Genomic DNA, 14,630 nt, shown 5'->3' with positions numbered 1-14,630 from the left:
ATAAAACTCATATATGCTCATCCTTAAACTGTATCTCTAAGTTTAGTCATGTTAAAACAAACAAGCAAACAAACAAACAAAAAACAATCCCAAATGCATTTTACATAATGTTATGTGTAAATTAGGTATTCATAAATTCGATGCATACCTGGATTGAATGGAAGTGGGGTTTATATTTATTGCTCTTTCATTTAGATCTGATTTAAGAAAAGAGTGTTTTTACAGTGCAGATAATGTTTGGATTGTTATCTCAAAGCTTGATAATTTCTCTAATGTTACAGAAGCATAGAAACCTTTTTGACCTGGTTATTGCTGTGATTTACTGTTGCCAAAAGCTACATTAACAACTATTCCAGTCTTCTCCATACAAAATTTTCATTAGTTTAGTTTCATCTTTGAATACAAAATTAATACATATTAGTACAACACAATATGCATAGTTCCAAACAAAAATAACTGGCTTCTTAAAGGGGAAAGAAAAAGAGAATTTATCCTTTAAACAGCTTCATTATTGGTAGGTTAGCAAAACCTCAGCTTCTTTGATTTGTAATTTACTTATAGATTGCTGAAAAATCAAGTTATACATTCTAGTTTGAAATGTACTTCAAAATCTTCATTTTTTTACAACTATATAAGACATTGGGTTCAAGGGAACTGCAACTGTCCTTTGCTAAAGAAATTACAAAAATAATAACTTGCAGTTACAGGGTCAAATATCATGGAGTCTCCTTCTCTGGAGACATTCTGGATGCCTACCTGGGCAACCTGCTCTGAGGAACCTGCTTTGGCAGGGGGGTAGGACCCAATGATCTTTCGAAGTCCCTTCCAACCCCTACAGTTCTGTGATTCTGTGGTTCTCTGATCAGCTGCTTTAATTACTTTAAACATATGGAAATCATGAATAATTATTCATAAAAATATTTATATGCCCTTTCTAGGGTTATTATGGTAGGATTTATTTTTCTCAGTCACATGAGTAAAGTAAAAAAGAGCAAATACTATCATCTAGCATCTGCACATTGAGAAATAGCAATGGTTTTTATTATAACTGTTCTGAGAAGCTGGGTGGTCCAATTCCAGTGCAGACTGAAAGAAAAAAAAAAAAAAAACACCCTGAAGTTTTAGATCAGACTATGTTGAAGGATTTATTCCCATATTTCCAACTATTTCTTCATTTTTATTTTTGTGTTTCACTAATACATGTTGTGAAGCTAAGTTTCTTGGATTTAGATTTTACATTAGGACAAAAAAAAAACAAAAAAACCCTCTCTTTAGATAAACTGTTAGGAAATGCTTGGTTTCTCTCTACTTTGAGGGGATTTAAATGAACATCTTACTGATTTTTCAGTATTGGAGCTTTTAATATGTTACTGGAACTGGAACTGACAGAACAACATTGCCAAAATTGTCAGAATTAGAGTTTTTTTATACCTGAAAGAGTTACTTTTTCTGAAAATTATTCTACTTTCATATTTGCCTTATTTTTCACTTTGCATGTATATATGTTATTTCTAACTTTCAACTCAATAATACATCTTGTATCTGAAACCAAACATTTCCCTGCAGTTTAGTGGAGTGAATAATCTTATTTAAAACACTGAAACACACACACAATTAAAACCATAGATGAGTAACTGTATCAACTTCACCATTTAGACCCACGCATCCGCTCAATGTTTCATCCTTCTGAGCTTGCTGAACATCTGTGTTAGCTTCTGAAACTCTGTGACTATTCATGCAACCATGGAATATCATAATATGACCAAACTTACCGAGATACAAAAACTAAAATAATTTAATTTACTTCCCACAACACATCATCACATCTCAACTAAGAGACAGCATGTTCTTGAATTTCTGCTGTCCTTGAACAATCACAGAATAAGTCCATGAACATGTGTTTCCTTTCTTCTTTCCCTTACTCACTACTGTGAACTCAGTCCTCTCTAATGACATATTTTCTCTCTTTTTTTTTTTTTTGTTGTTGTTATTTCTCTCAATTCCTAAAAAAATAAATAAAATAAAAAAGTTTCATATTTGAAAAATCATGCAGGAGCAAATGAATAACCTCTATGTCTCTCACTCTATGAATTTCAAAGATTCAGATACAAAACTGAGGTAAAGTTCTATATTTGCAAAAAAATAAGAAATGAAGAAAAAGTAATTGTGGCATATTTCTTTATATTGAAAACAAAATAGTATAAGTTTCTAATTATTTCTAAGTTAAGGAGATTAGTTTTGTCTTTCATATATTACTTCTCCTCAATACAATTCAAAAATCCATGTGTAGGAACAGCTTATGGAACCTCACCACCAGAACCAATTTCTGTTACTGTTTGCATTTTTTTTTTTTTTTTTTTTTTTGCTTGTTTGGTTGATTTGTTCCTTCTTGAGAAGAAGGAGTTGGGAAGAAGAGTTGGGGATTCTCTTCATCTGAGCATAGTTCTGAGGTTTCACAAGCAATGGATGACTTTCCGTATTGAGAGTGAGAAAGGAAGGAAAAGAGCCAAATGATTGTTGTTTATGCATTTAAGACAACATGTTCTTCTTTGACTCCAGAGACACTGATTTGAAGACACATGTAAAGGACAGTTTGAATTTCAGTTTGCAGCATACTTGGTGATCCTTTGGGTGTTGTGGTGTAACCCTGGCAGACAGCTAAGTACCACACAGCTGCATACTCACTCTCACCGGGTGGGATGGGGGGGGAGAGAATCAGAAAGGTAAAAGCACAAGAACTCATGGGTTGAGATAAAGACATATTACTAGGTAAAGTAAAAAACACATGCACAAGCAAAGCAAAGCAAGATATTCATTAACTACTTCCCATTAGCAGGCAGATGTTCAGCCAAGCAAGGCTCATCATGTGTAACAGTTTCTTAGGAAGACAAATGTCATCACTCCATATGTGCCTCTCCCTCCCACCCCGTTTTCCCCAGCCTTTATTGCTGAACCTGACACCACATGGCATGGGACATCCCTTTGGTCAGTTTGGGTCAGCTGTCCCAGCTGTGTCCCTTCCCAGCTCCTGGTGCACCTGGTGCACCCCCAGCGTCCTCACTGGCAGGAAAGCATGGGAAGCAGAAAAGTCTTTGGCTCCATGTAAGCACTGCTCTTCAAAAACTAAAAATACTGGTGTGGTATCACCACTATTTTCATCAAAAATCCAAAACACACCTTCATATGAACCTCTATGAAGAAAATTAACATTATCCCAGCCAAAACCATGGTATTGGGTTAAAAGTCAATGCTTCCATGCTAAGATTATTTGTATTATAAGTTCTATTATAATTCTTTTGTGTCTCCCTGTCATTTTCTTCCCTCAGTTAGGAGGTTCATCTGATGATGAGCCAGCCTAGCTGCTCACCTGCACAGGCAAGCAGACCTGCAGGGAACACCAACTGCTCTGCAGAATACAAAGCAGCCATGCAGAGTGAAGCATCCTCCGTGCTAAGTAGGCCATTTCCCACCATATTATAACAATTTCACACTATGTTACATTGTGAGCCTTAAATGATTGAATGTCCCCTTTGAACATTCAAAGGTTTCCTACTATGTTAGCTCACTGTTATTGCTTTCTACATTGCCTTGTGGCAAATTAGTGGAATATACTGTAAGAAACAGAAGATCATCAGCATCTTATTTCCATACAAACATCATATTATTTTCAAATTATCCTCTTTATGCTTCTCATTTTTAGGGTGTTTTCCACAGCCTGTATGAAGTCTACCCATTCTATCTGTTTTTTCCTATTAATGTTTTGTTGCATAACATAACAAATATTTTTGCTACTTTTATTCCCTCCTTGAATATAAGAACTAAATTACACTATGGTAAGAACATTAGCAACTATTCTCTATTGTTTTACCAGCTTATACCAAGCTAGTCAGAAAAGTTAAGATAAAAGTGATAAAAACTGTCAACAAAAATTCAACTCTTCACTTTCTTACTGCATACAAAATATTTGAGGATGGCTTCAATATTCCTATACATGTCACTTCACCTAAAAATGTATATCAAATTTCTGAGGCTCATAATGCTTTTGGCAACTGTTCCTATCCATTCCCCTCTGCTGGAGAACAACAAAATATAGTCATGATGAAGGCCAGTTTCCCTATCAGCTGTTTACTTTAGTATGTTCATGGGATCTCCTTGGCTTTACTCTATTCTGCTTGCATTTATGAAGTCACTTGCACTTTGAACAACATGTGAATAATAAGTGATTTTTCTAAGATTACATCAAGATAGAAAGCTAAATTATGCACAGTTACAAGTGTCTTCATTATTGACAATGTCTTAACCGCAGACATGCTGAGACATAATGGGGAATGACAGCTTCAGGGAGCCATCTGCGGATCTCAATGCAAAATCATTCAACCCAGCAAAGTTAAAGCAGAAGGAGGTTCCTTTTAACTTTTCCAGCTGGGAAAAAAATAAATAAATAAATAAATAAATTAAAAAATCAAAAAATCTAAGGAAATTTACAGTAGAAAAAAGAGATTTTCAGTGTACCTTAAATCTATCTTATCTTGGACAACTTTCTTTAGGCTTTCATGCCATGTATGATATTAATATTATACTTCTGATATGGAAAATTTTAACTTATATACTGAAGAGCATTTCACTGCAAAATCTAAAAATAGGAAAATATGCAATTATGGCACTTTTTACATTTGTATTGTTGAGTTTATTACCTGAAAAAATATCTCATGTAGTCTGTGATATTAATATTTATAATGGGAAATGTTGGAATCTTATTGTTAGCAGTGAGAAAAAGTTGAAGCCATCCTTGAAGTAGACTGAATTGTCCATTGCTCCATATTAGTAAATGCAATATTAGTGTGTGCATGTAAAAGGGCCTAAAATATGCAAAGAAACAAAATCTAATTATATATACATATAAAATATATATAATTATATGATTATATAATTATAAATAATATATATATTATTTATATAAATATTATATAATAGTTATATAATATATAATATTTAGAATATATATTATTATATACATTTATGGAACTGGTAGTTGTCTCATATATTCTTCAAAAAGTAAGCATTCTAAAGGGTGTCATTAAAAAAATTAGTAAAACAATCATCTGTGTTAATGTACTTCAGTTGTCATTTGCTCAGCCATTGCAATAGGCAGGAAATAGCGAACAAAATATTTAAATAAATAATGATCCCATAGCAAGTCTTTTAAACACTGAAACTCACAGAGATTACCGTACTTACCATACTGTTTCAGGATTATAAACCTTGCCTAATGCTGATACAAACAACACAATACTCCTGATTCCTGCTAAAATTCACAGGGCTTCAGGATTTTGCAGCAGCTAAAATCAAGAAAAATAAATATCAAAGATACAAATAGTGAAAGATCTGTAAAAATAGCACTAAGTGTTTGGAACTATAAAACACAGAAATATTTATTATTAATTGTTTTAAAGAAATTACAATTTTAAAAATAAATTTCAATGGAAATTATCATAGTTTCACATTACAAATAAGCTACAAATATCTAGTGTTTGAACTGGTGGAAAGGGACGGTTTTGTGCAGGGAAGAAGGTGACAACCAGGCAGATGATCTACTCACCATTTTGGTTTATTGTTATTATAAAAGACAATTTTCACTTCTCTCTGTCACTGATCAGCACTAGGAGTTTCCTCAGGCATGTTTAAAAGCTGCATTTCGTGTGGTGTCAACTAGTAAACATTGGCACTGTTTCTAGGTGGAACTGTGTTTGACTGTAGAAACAGTATCTTTTGCAGAACAGTATTTTCCTAATAAACTCTGGCACAGCAAACTTTTTCATAAAGGATTTTCATAATGCTGCTCAGTCAACAAATGTGGTAGTTCTTTCTAGTTACTAAATGTGTGTATGTGAATGTATCAAAAGTACAAAGCTTGTATGTTTATTATGGTGATTTTAATTGCTCATCTTTTCAGTCACTGTCAATGTTAGATCTCACATGCATTTACATTACTAGTGAAATGTGAAATGCTTTGTAGTAACTAAAAATCAGGCTAATTTTTCTTGGTGGTTTCTCTTCATCATATTATCTGTTTTAAAGTGACTTATTAGAAACATTATTTGATAGATTCACTCTATTTCCTAATAATAACTGCCTTACCTTTTAAATATTATAATATATATTATATATATCACATATATGTAATTTATATTATAATTTATATTATATTTTATATAATTATAATTATATATTTATATTGTATATAAATTATATTAATAATTTAATTATTTATATTATAATATATAATATGTATATATATTATAAATATTTCTAATTGTACTATTTTACAGACATTCATAGTGTGTTTTTCTCCACTTTGGGATAACAGACTTACATTCAAATACAGAGAATGCAAGAATGACACAAACATGCTATTGTAGAAACTCTGGTCCAAAAGTCCACTGGGAGAGTAGAGTGATATATCAATTAAAAAATAGTATATATAAAATAAAAATGGTAGGAAGAAAAAATAGAAAAATGTTCCTAGAAGAGGTTCTAGAGGCAGCTGGACCAGACCAGACACCATTTATGATTCTGTGATTCTGAGTACTACCCATATATTTTTTAACTCTATCATGCACTGCCATTTGGATTATCTTCTGTCACAAAATTTATTACCAGTTGTTATTTTGTCAGTTCTTGTTATTTTATCAGTTATTTTGTTGTTGTTGTTGTTATTGTTGTTCTTGTTCATCTCTCTTTTCCCTTTTTTATTTATTTTTATTATTATTATTTTTAATTATTTTCTGCTTCCGTCAAATCAGTTTTTCTATGTACTTAATCCTTTTTGTCTTTGAACCACTTTATTTCTACAGTGGTGAAGAACCACCTTTATTTCTACTAGATTTTTCTACTACTTCTAGTAGTAGAACTACTCGTGGTAGAACTACTTCTAGTAGTAGATATTTCTACTAATTCTATTAAAGAACCACCTTTATTTCTACTCTGGTGTCTTATGCATTGACATGCCACTCCATGCTTTAGCATTATTTATAGCAGTGTTATAATCTTTCATGCATGCTTCTTTACATCAATGTCATCAGGCAATAGTATTGCCTGTTACCTTGTCTGCAGATAGACAGTCTTCCTGAAAGTCAGCTGTGGATTTTTTTTTTAAAGATAGTTAGGCACCTAATGACACAGGCAAGTTCCAAGCAGAACTGACGAAAGCCTAAACGTCTAAGTCCCATTATTTCAATAGGTATTTTTTTCAGAATTGTACCATGGCCTATATAGATTTCCAGATCCTAAATACCTTTTAAAAACCCTAAAGAATTTTTAAAATGAGCCAATAGACTTCCCAAGGATACAGAAGTCCAAGAGCTTTGAGATTCTTTTTTTTTGCTTTTTTTTTTTTTTCCTAGTAAGTTGCACACCACTTCTCAGTGCTGATCTGTCAGCTATCTGAAATAATCAGATGATTGCAATAATTCATAAAATAGAAGTGAAAAAAAACTCTAATTGTTAGTTTATTTTTTTTTTCTGTGAACTTAAAAATAGTTCCTTTTTACTATTTTTAAATATTAAATGAAGCTAATCAGTGATAGGTATGTATATTCAAAACCATTGGAAAAAATCTTTTATTGGAGCAAGGAATATATATGAGAGTAATTAATATTGACTACAATGTACAAGTAACAATAATTACAAAACATATGTGCAAGATTTGCTAAATGTGTCTATTAGAAAGCAATTAATATTGTTGTTTTGTTTCTTCTCCTTCTCCTTCTCCTTCTCCTTCTCCTTCTCCTTCTCCTTCTCCTTCTCCTTCTCCTTCTCCTTCTCCTTCTCCTTCTCCTTCTCCTTCTCCTTCTCCTTCTCTCTCTTTTTTTTTTTTTTTTCCCTAACATGCTATCAGAATTATTGCTTATCTGAGTCTTTCCTGTCTTTGCGCAGTGCACAGCACAATTACACCTTGTTTATGTCAATGCTTCAGGAGTATTGTCATATAATAATGGTGGAAGCTACGTACATAGTTAATTTACAGGGTCTGAAAAGCACAGTTGCTATTAAGTTATACCAAATTATAATTTTGCATTTGCAATGGCAACAGCAATTTTTGTCTATTTTTTGTAGACATCCATGACAAAAGGAGATTCACGGAGAAGAATCAAACATCATCTCTGTGGAGTTCTTGGCCTGGAAACAAACTAGACTTTAAATGTTTTAAATCTCATAAGCATATTCCAATAAACTGGCGAAAGATTAATCAAAACACACACAACCATAGTTTACATAATTAACTTCAAAACATTGTTTTTTAAGGCTATAGTGCATAATATTTCTGTTGAACATCACAAACAATAACAGGAACTTTGTCATCTCTTAATCAGTTACAGATTCATAATGAAGAGAAATTTAGCATTTCTTGAAGGATATTTTTTTCTAGCATGAAATAATGAGCAATGAATTTTAATATTATATATAGGATATTCTGTAAAAATATGCCTACAAATCTATAAATACCCTGATCTTTTTCAAGTGTGCACTGGGAAGGTTTGTATTTCTGTCCACATTTCATTTAATACATGTGGAACATACACCTCTGGCAAACATCATTAATTTTGATTTCTGCATCCAAAACTCCCTTCCTTGGGCTGCAGGAAAATACAACTACAGAATACACTGATCTCTACTCATGCAGAAATCCTAGAAAAAAAAAAAATGGGCCAACTCTCCCATTCCACTCCCCCTGCCCTCCTTGGAATATGTTCAAATCCATATATAAAGAGGCCAGCTGTAGCCAGTACAAAATGATCACCATCATAACAGAGAACAGTAAAACAGAGCTAAAGTTTTTATAATTATTATGTTTTGTCATTATATTACTACCATTTAGTCATAAATAGGTGTGTAAGATACTATTTTTAGCTCTTTTTTTTTTTTTTTTTTGATTTTTCTTATAGTCATTTTGCAGTGATAAAGGGGACTGCAAAATAGAAGAAAATCAAACCAAATGCAGAGTAATGGAGTCTTAGGCTCCATTACTTGTCTTGCACTTTCACATTACATTGTCTTGGCTGTGTGCAGATATTCTGTCCTGCTATGTAGTGGCTATACTCATTAGAAGTTCAAATTAATGTAAACTTTATTTTATTTCCCCCACACACAACACGTTTTTGTTGTTGTTGTTGTTGTTGTTTTTCCCCTGAGTTTTGGAGGTTTTTGTCCTTATTTGCCATAGCTGTATTGGCTAACAACAATCATAATATTAAATGCAGGGAATTCTACTCATAGCATCAAATCCATATTTTGTTTTGATGTATAAATCAAGAAACCAGGGGAGAAAAAAAAAAAAAAAACATTTAAGTGATTGTTGATGCCTGAACAAAAGATATTTTATGACTTGCTTTCTTGATCTCCCTTTCCGTTCCAATAAATACATTTTTTCACTCTTCTTTTTGCTAGACAGCAATAGAATGATTACAAATGGAGAACTGGAAGATGTCCAACAACCATAGTTTGGTGTTTAGGGAAATCTAGAAGACAATTGAATTCCCTCAGGCAGAATTTAGAATTTCTGAAACAGGAAGAATATTATAATTATAAGCTTCATTGTAGTGTTTCTGCTTTCTGTTGTTGTTGTTATCTGGGAGAACAGAAAGAGGAACTGAGCATTATGTTCACTTGGTATAGTTAGCATAAAGTTGTGACCTTTATAGAATTTTATGAGACTTAACCTATATTTTGAGAATGCCCAGTAGTTCATGAAGACATGAACTAGGGTTCTCAATTCAATCAAGATTGAAGCAGTTTAGAGTGAATTTTAGGCAACTGAGGAGTTTTTATGCAAAATAAAATAATTATTAAAAATATATATATATAAAATATTTATAAATATATATATATATATAAAGCTATTTTTATAGAGATCAAATTTAGCTATCCAAATATATGTTAATAAAAGCTATGTAGTGGTGAGGAACACACTGGAAGATGAAGAAATATCTTACAACATAAACTCACACAATTTAGTGTGTACAGGTAATTCAGATGCCCAATCCATCTCTTCCTAACATTGCTGGGATCCTATCTTAAAATGTTATTTATATGACTTGTTATGATTTATTTAAATAGTTCACTTGACAACTTCAAAAGTATTAAGCAAGAATAAAAACCAAAACCACAGAACTGTGTCATGAATTATGCTGATTCACACCAGATGATAATTTGCCTATCATGGAGCTCCGTATATTTTTATTTATTTATTTATTTATTTGGTCAATATCTAACCTTTATTCCTCTTGGCTAAAGGAGTCCAGGCATTTAAGGTTATGTCAGACCACGTTCTTTTTTTTTTTTTTTTTTAAGATGGCCAAGCAGACTTCATAGAATCATAGAATGCCTTGGATTGGAGAAGACCTTAAAAATCATGTAGTTCCAACCCCCATGCCATGGGCATGAATGCCACCCACTAGATCAGGTTGCCCTCATCCACCTGTTCCAGTGTCTCACCACCCTCAGAATGAAGATTTTCCTCATAAAATCTAATCTAAATCTCCCTTCTTTAGTTTAAAACCAGCCCTCTTTGTCTTATCTTTATCTGTCTCAGCAAAAAGTTATTCTGCATCCTTTTTATAAGCCACCTTTAAGTATTGAAATGCTGCAATGAAGTCTCTCTGAAGTCTTCTCTTCTTTAGGCTGAACATCCCCAGCTCTCTCAGACTTTCTTAATAGGAGAGACTTAGAAGGTTATACCTCACAGTTAAGAGACTCAGTTCTTCAGAGGTACTTCAATTACAGTTGCATCAGTGGTTTTACAAGTAATTTGCTTCAACTTTAGCTTAGCCTGACATTCTTTATTCCCCAATACTTTGTTATAACAACTGTAGGTAAAAAGAATATTTGGATAACACCAACACTTGAGACAAAGCACATCTACTGTAAATTTTGAAGGGTTGTAGGTTGGAGAACTGGAAAAAAAGTTAACTTTTTTATAAGGGAATAGGTTTGTGATTAAGTCAAAAGAGTATATTAACAACTGAAAAAAAAAAAATAAAATAAAATAAAATAAAAATGTTTGAATTAAAATACCTTCTCTTAAAATTCTTACACAGTGAATTATTTGAGTAACCAGGATTAAACGATTATTGCTGAATAATGTATGGCTTGTTCCAGGATTTATATTTGCTTTGCTGGGTGGATATTTAATGGAGTGTGCAGATCTTATTTTCATATTGGTGTCTACCCTTCCTCCCCTTGGCTCTGTAAATTCCCAATGTATGAAAGCATCAGCAGTAATTCATTGGCCCTGCATGAAACGGCTACATGTGAAAAACAGTAACTGCTCTGTTTCTCATAGCTGAGTTCAAGCCAAAGCAACTCTTTGTGCTATTAGGGATTAAACCTTCTCTATTCTGTGCTACAATGTCTACAGAAAAACTTGGCATCCACATGGACTTTCTTTATCATCTATATTGCTGAGAGAGAGAGCTGCTTCATTTACTGTACACAACTGCTGAAACTAAACCAGCTGGACCTTGTGTGTGTGTTTTGTTTTGTTTTTAAAAAGAAGAAATGTTCACAATCATAATAATAAACTGTAATATTTCAGTGCTCAGGAAAATAATTGGATGCAGTTACTTTATTTTTAGTGCATTTTGATAATTGGAAGTCAGCCATAACTTCTAGTCTTTTACTCTTAGCAGACTTGTGACATTATTTATCTTGTATTTGCTAATTCATTGTCATAAAGCTGATTAGTCTAAAAATCTTTGTTTATGGGATGTATGAGATGAACAGAGCATGTGAATTGTGAATTGCATCATTTTCATGTTATATAAAATTATTTTTACAAGTTACATATAGTTTTTCTATTTGCATAATGGTTCTAATGCACAAAATAAAGCACAAAATAAATGTTCAGATGTTTATTTCAGATACAATAATTTCTTGCTACAGCTTCACCTTTACTGAAAAAAAATATGTTGCAAGCAGAAAAATTCTTTTTCAATCCCCAAGGTTATATCCTAGAGACCAATTAATATTTGCAAGAGATTATAAAATTTTGTGCTGAAACACTAGGGAAAATTAAGTAGCTGTACTTTATGATTTATAATACCTATCTACATATTCTTGCTTCTGTGTTGGATCCTGCACACAAAAGTTTAATTTCATTAAATAATAAATTAACTCATTCCTGTTCTTTTTCCATCAAACTGAATGGCAAAACTCCCCCAGGACTGGAAGGACAAGACAAAATTCTCAATATGTAAAGTTAATTGGGTGGCTAGATCCAATTATGTGTGTAACAGAGAACAAACATCATTCACTTGCTCCCATAGTAGTGCTGTCTTCCCCTCCAGAGGCCATCTCAAAAAAAACCCATCAGCTGGACCAGAGCTGTGTTTAGCTTAGGTAAAAGCTTAGATTGCCCCTAGTGCTTTTTTTTTTTTTTTTTTTAACAATTCTAATTTCAGCCTTTTTTTTTTCTTTTTTTTTTTTTTTTTAATGTGTCATTGAGATCAACTTGCAGCCTGTGCATCACTTGTATTAAGCACTTATTTAAAAAAGCTAGAGAAAAGTGCATGCAATGAATTTCTATCTAAGGAAGGATTGGTTTTGCATTCAGAAATTAATTAAGGAGATAATAAGAAAAAGTGATGGCGAAATGAGTAGGGAGCTATATTTTTCCATACATCCATCAATTATAGAATTTTACACTCGGATTGATGCTTCCATTATTATATTGAAGATCTATTCAGTGTTATATGCTATAACATATTTCCCAGAGAATACCTCCCAGAATATTTTAGAGCTAAAACAATTCCATCTGAAGAAGAAACACAATTTCTTTTCTTGCTGATATTTTAGAAGATTATTTTCGAAGTTTGTTTGGTAAGGCAAAGATATTTGACTTGAAAGTACTAGAAAATGAACAGAAATGAGAAAAAAACAAAAATTAAAAAAAAATAAAAAAGGAAAATAAAAGAAAACAAATCTGGGAAAACTCCATCTATATTAACCCTATAATTTGTTCCTATTTGGCAACAGAAAGTGTATTTTGGAGTCTTACGTATAAAGTTGATGTTACATTAAAGTCAGCAATAGCTCAGCACATACTTTAAATTAGTCAATTAAATTTAAGTATTTTAGTGAATTACAGTGTTTGTTGTGTTTGTTGTTGTTTTATTTTGTTTTGTTTTTCCTAGATGTTTCTTTGATTTTAACGTATGAAACATCCCTGGGCAACAGATAGCTGTTATTCCTTTTTCTATTCATGCTGTAAAACACAAACAACAACAAGCAAAGAAATAAAAGAATTTGGCCAGAGCTGGCATTTGTGTGATACTTGATGTGAGTTGATGTTGAATTAATTTTCAGAATAGATAGTTACCTTCTGATCAAACTACTGGGCAAGAAATTTTTCCTGTATCAAATATATATATTTGTATATATATATATATATGTAATATATATTGAATTTGAAGGAGATAAATTTTTGAATCTCTTTAGACTAAAGTTGCTTGTTTCCCACATTTCTGGGAAACGAGTGTATATTTACAAGCCTCTTTTGTGATTTGTAATCTGTCAATGACAAGGTTTTCCTATCCTAGTTCCATATCAATCCTCTTAAATACCCAACATACTATTTTTTACTGGTATATTTGCAATGAATATATCAAGATTCACAGCTTCTTCTGTAACATTTCAACACTTTGTTCGTTTCTCAAGAGATCCATTACCTTTTAATGCATTTTTAATTCTGCAACACTGTTCATCACTACTCAGAACTGACCCAACAAAACTATTTTGAAAGCCAGAGTGCACTTTTAGGCATAGCATATTGGGTTCTTTTTTCTCTCTCTCACTCATGACCTGTTCCTGTATGACTCATACTTTATTTAAATATGCCTTTGGCTTTCATAGCATCTCAGTGTCTTCCATTGTTGGAAATCAAACTCAGTAATTAAAGCAAAATCTAACTATTCATTTCACTGAAAACTGAGCCAGAAAAGATGACTGCAAAATGCAGGCTATTGCTTATTAGAACAAGCTATTTTATAAACTTCAGAGTTTTAATTGCTTAATAATGGATGCTAAGTGTTCTAGGTGTGCTGAATTTTTAAGATATTTATATTTTCACTTGGCAAAATTCAGTACTGTAGGCCGTAAGTATTCACCTAGTCTTGTTCTTATATCAGCCATTTCTAGTGTCTGCAAAAGAAAGGAAGTCTGTCATTGCTAGGTGCTGCTGAAAATCCTATCCATTCTGATTAGTAATACTTATTCATTTCTATTATATTTTATGGATGCAAAGCCTCATATAAACAACTTAAGGGGAAAAGCCATGACTTCACAGTAATATTAAGCATTTAATTAGTGCCAACAATGAGTGACATGTAAAGCTGTAGCTTCAGATAAAACCTTGTAGTCGCAAAAGCACTGCAATACATTTAAGTTAAAACTGAACTGAATGAGGATGAATAAATTAACATGTCTTTGAGAAGGAAAAACAACAGAAAAAAACACTTGAGTGTCACAAATATGTATCTATTTTGATCACTGCTTTTATAATCAACAACTGCTTTTTTTTTTTTTTTTTTTTTTTTCAGTAACCTATGTTTTTCAGTAAACTATGCTTTAATTTC

At 32.2% G+C, this 14,630-nt stretch overlaps 1 protein-coding gene across 3 annotated transcripts in view; it reads left to right on the top strand.

Annotated features, from left to right (window-relative positions):
• CSMD3 (CUB and Sushi multiple domains 3) overlaps positions 1 to 14,630 on the top strand; it is a gene marked incomplete at both ends in the record, with an annotated part of 682,849 nt that overhangs the window by 20,453 nt on the left and 647,766 nt on the right. The gene's annotated exons all lie outside the window — the stretch shown is intronic.

The sequence above is a fragment of the Aythya marila genome, assembly GCF_965140915.1.
Source record: "Aythya marila genome assembly, chromosome: 2".
In the NCBI taxonomy this organism is placed as follows: domain Eukaryota; kingdom Metazoa; phylum Chordata; class Aves; order Anseriformes; family Anatidae; genus Aythya; species Aythya marila.
Note: the sequence above shows the minus strand (reverse complement) of the source record. Positions and strands in the feature narration are given on the sequence as shown.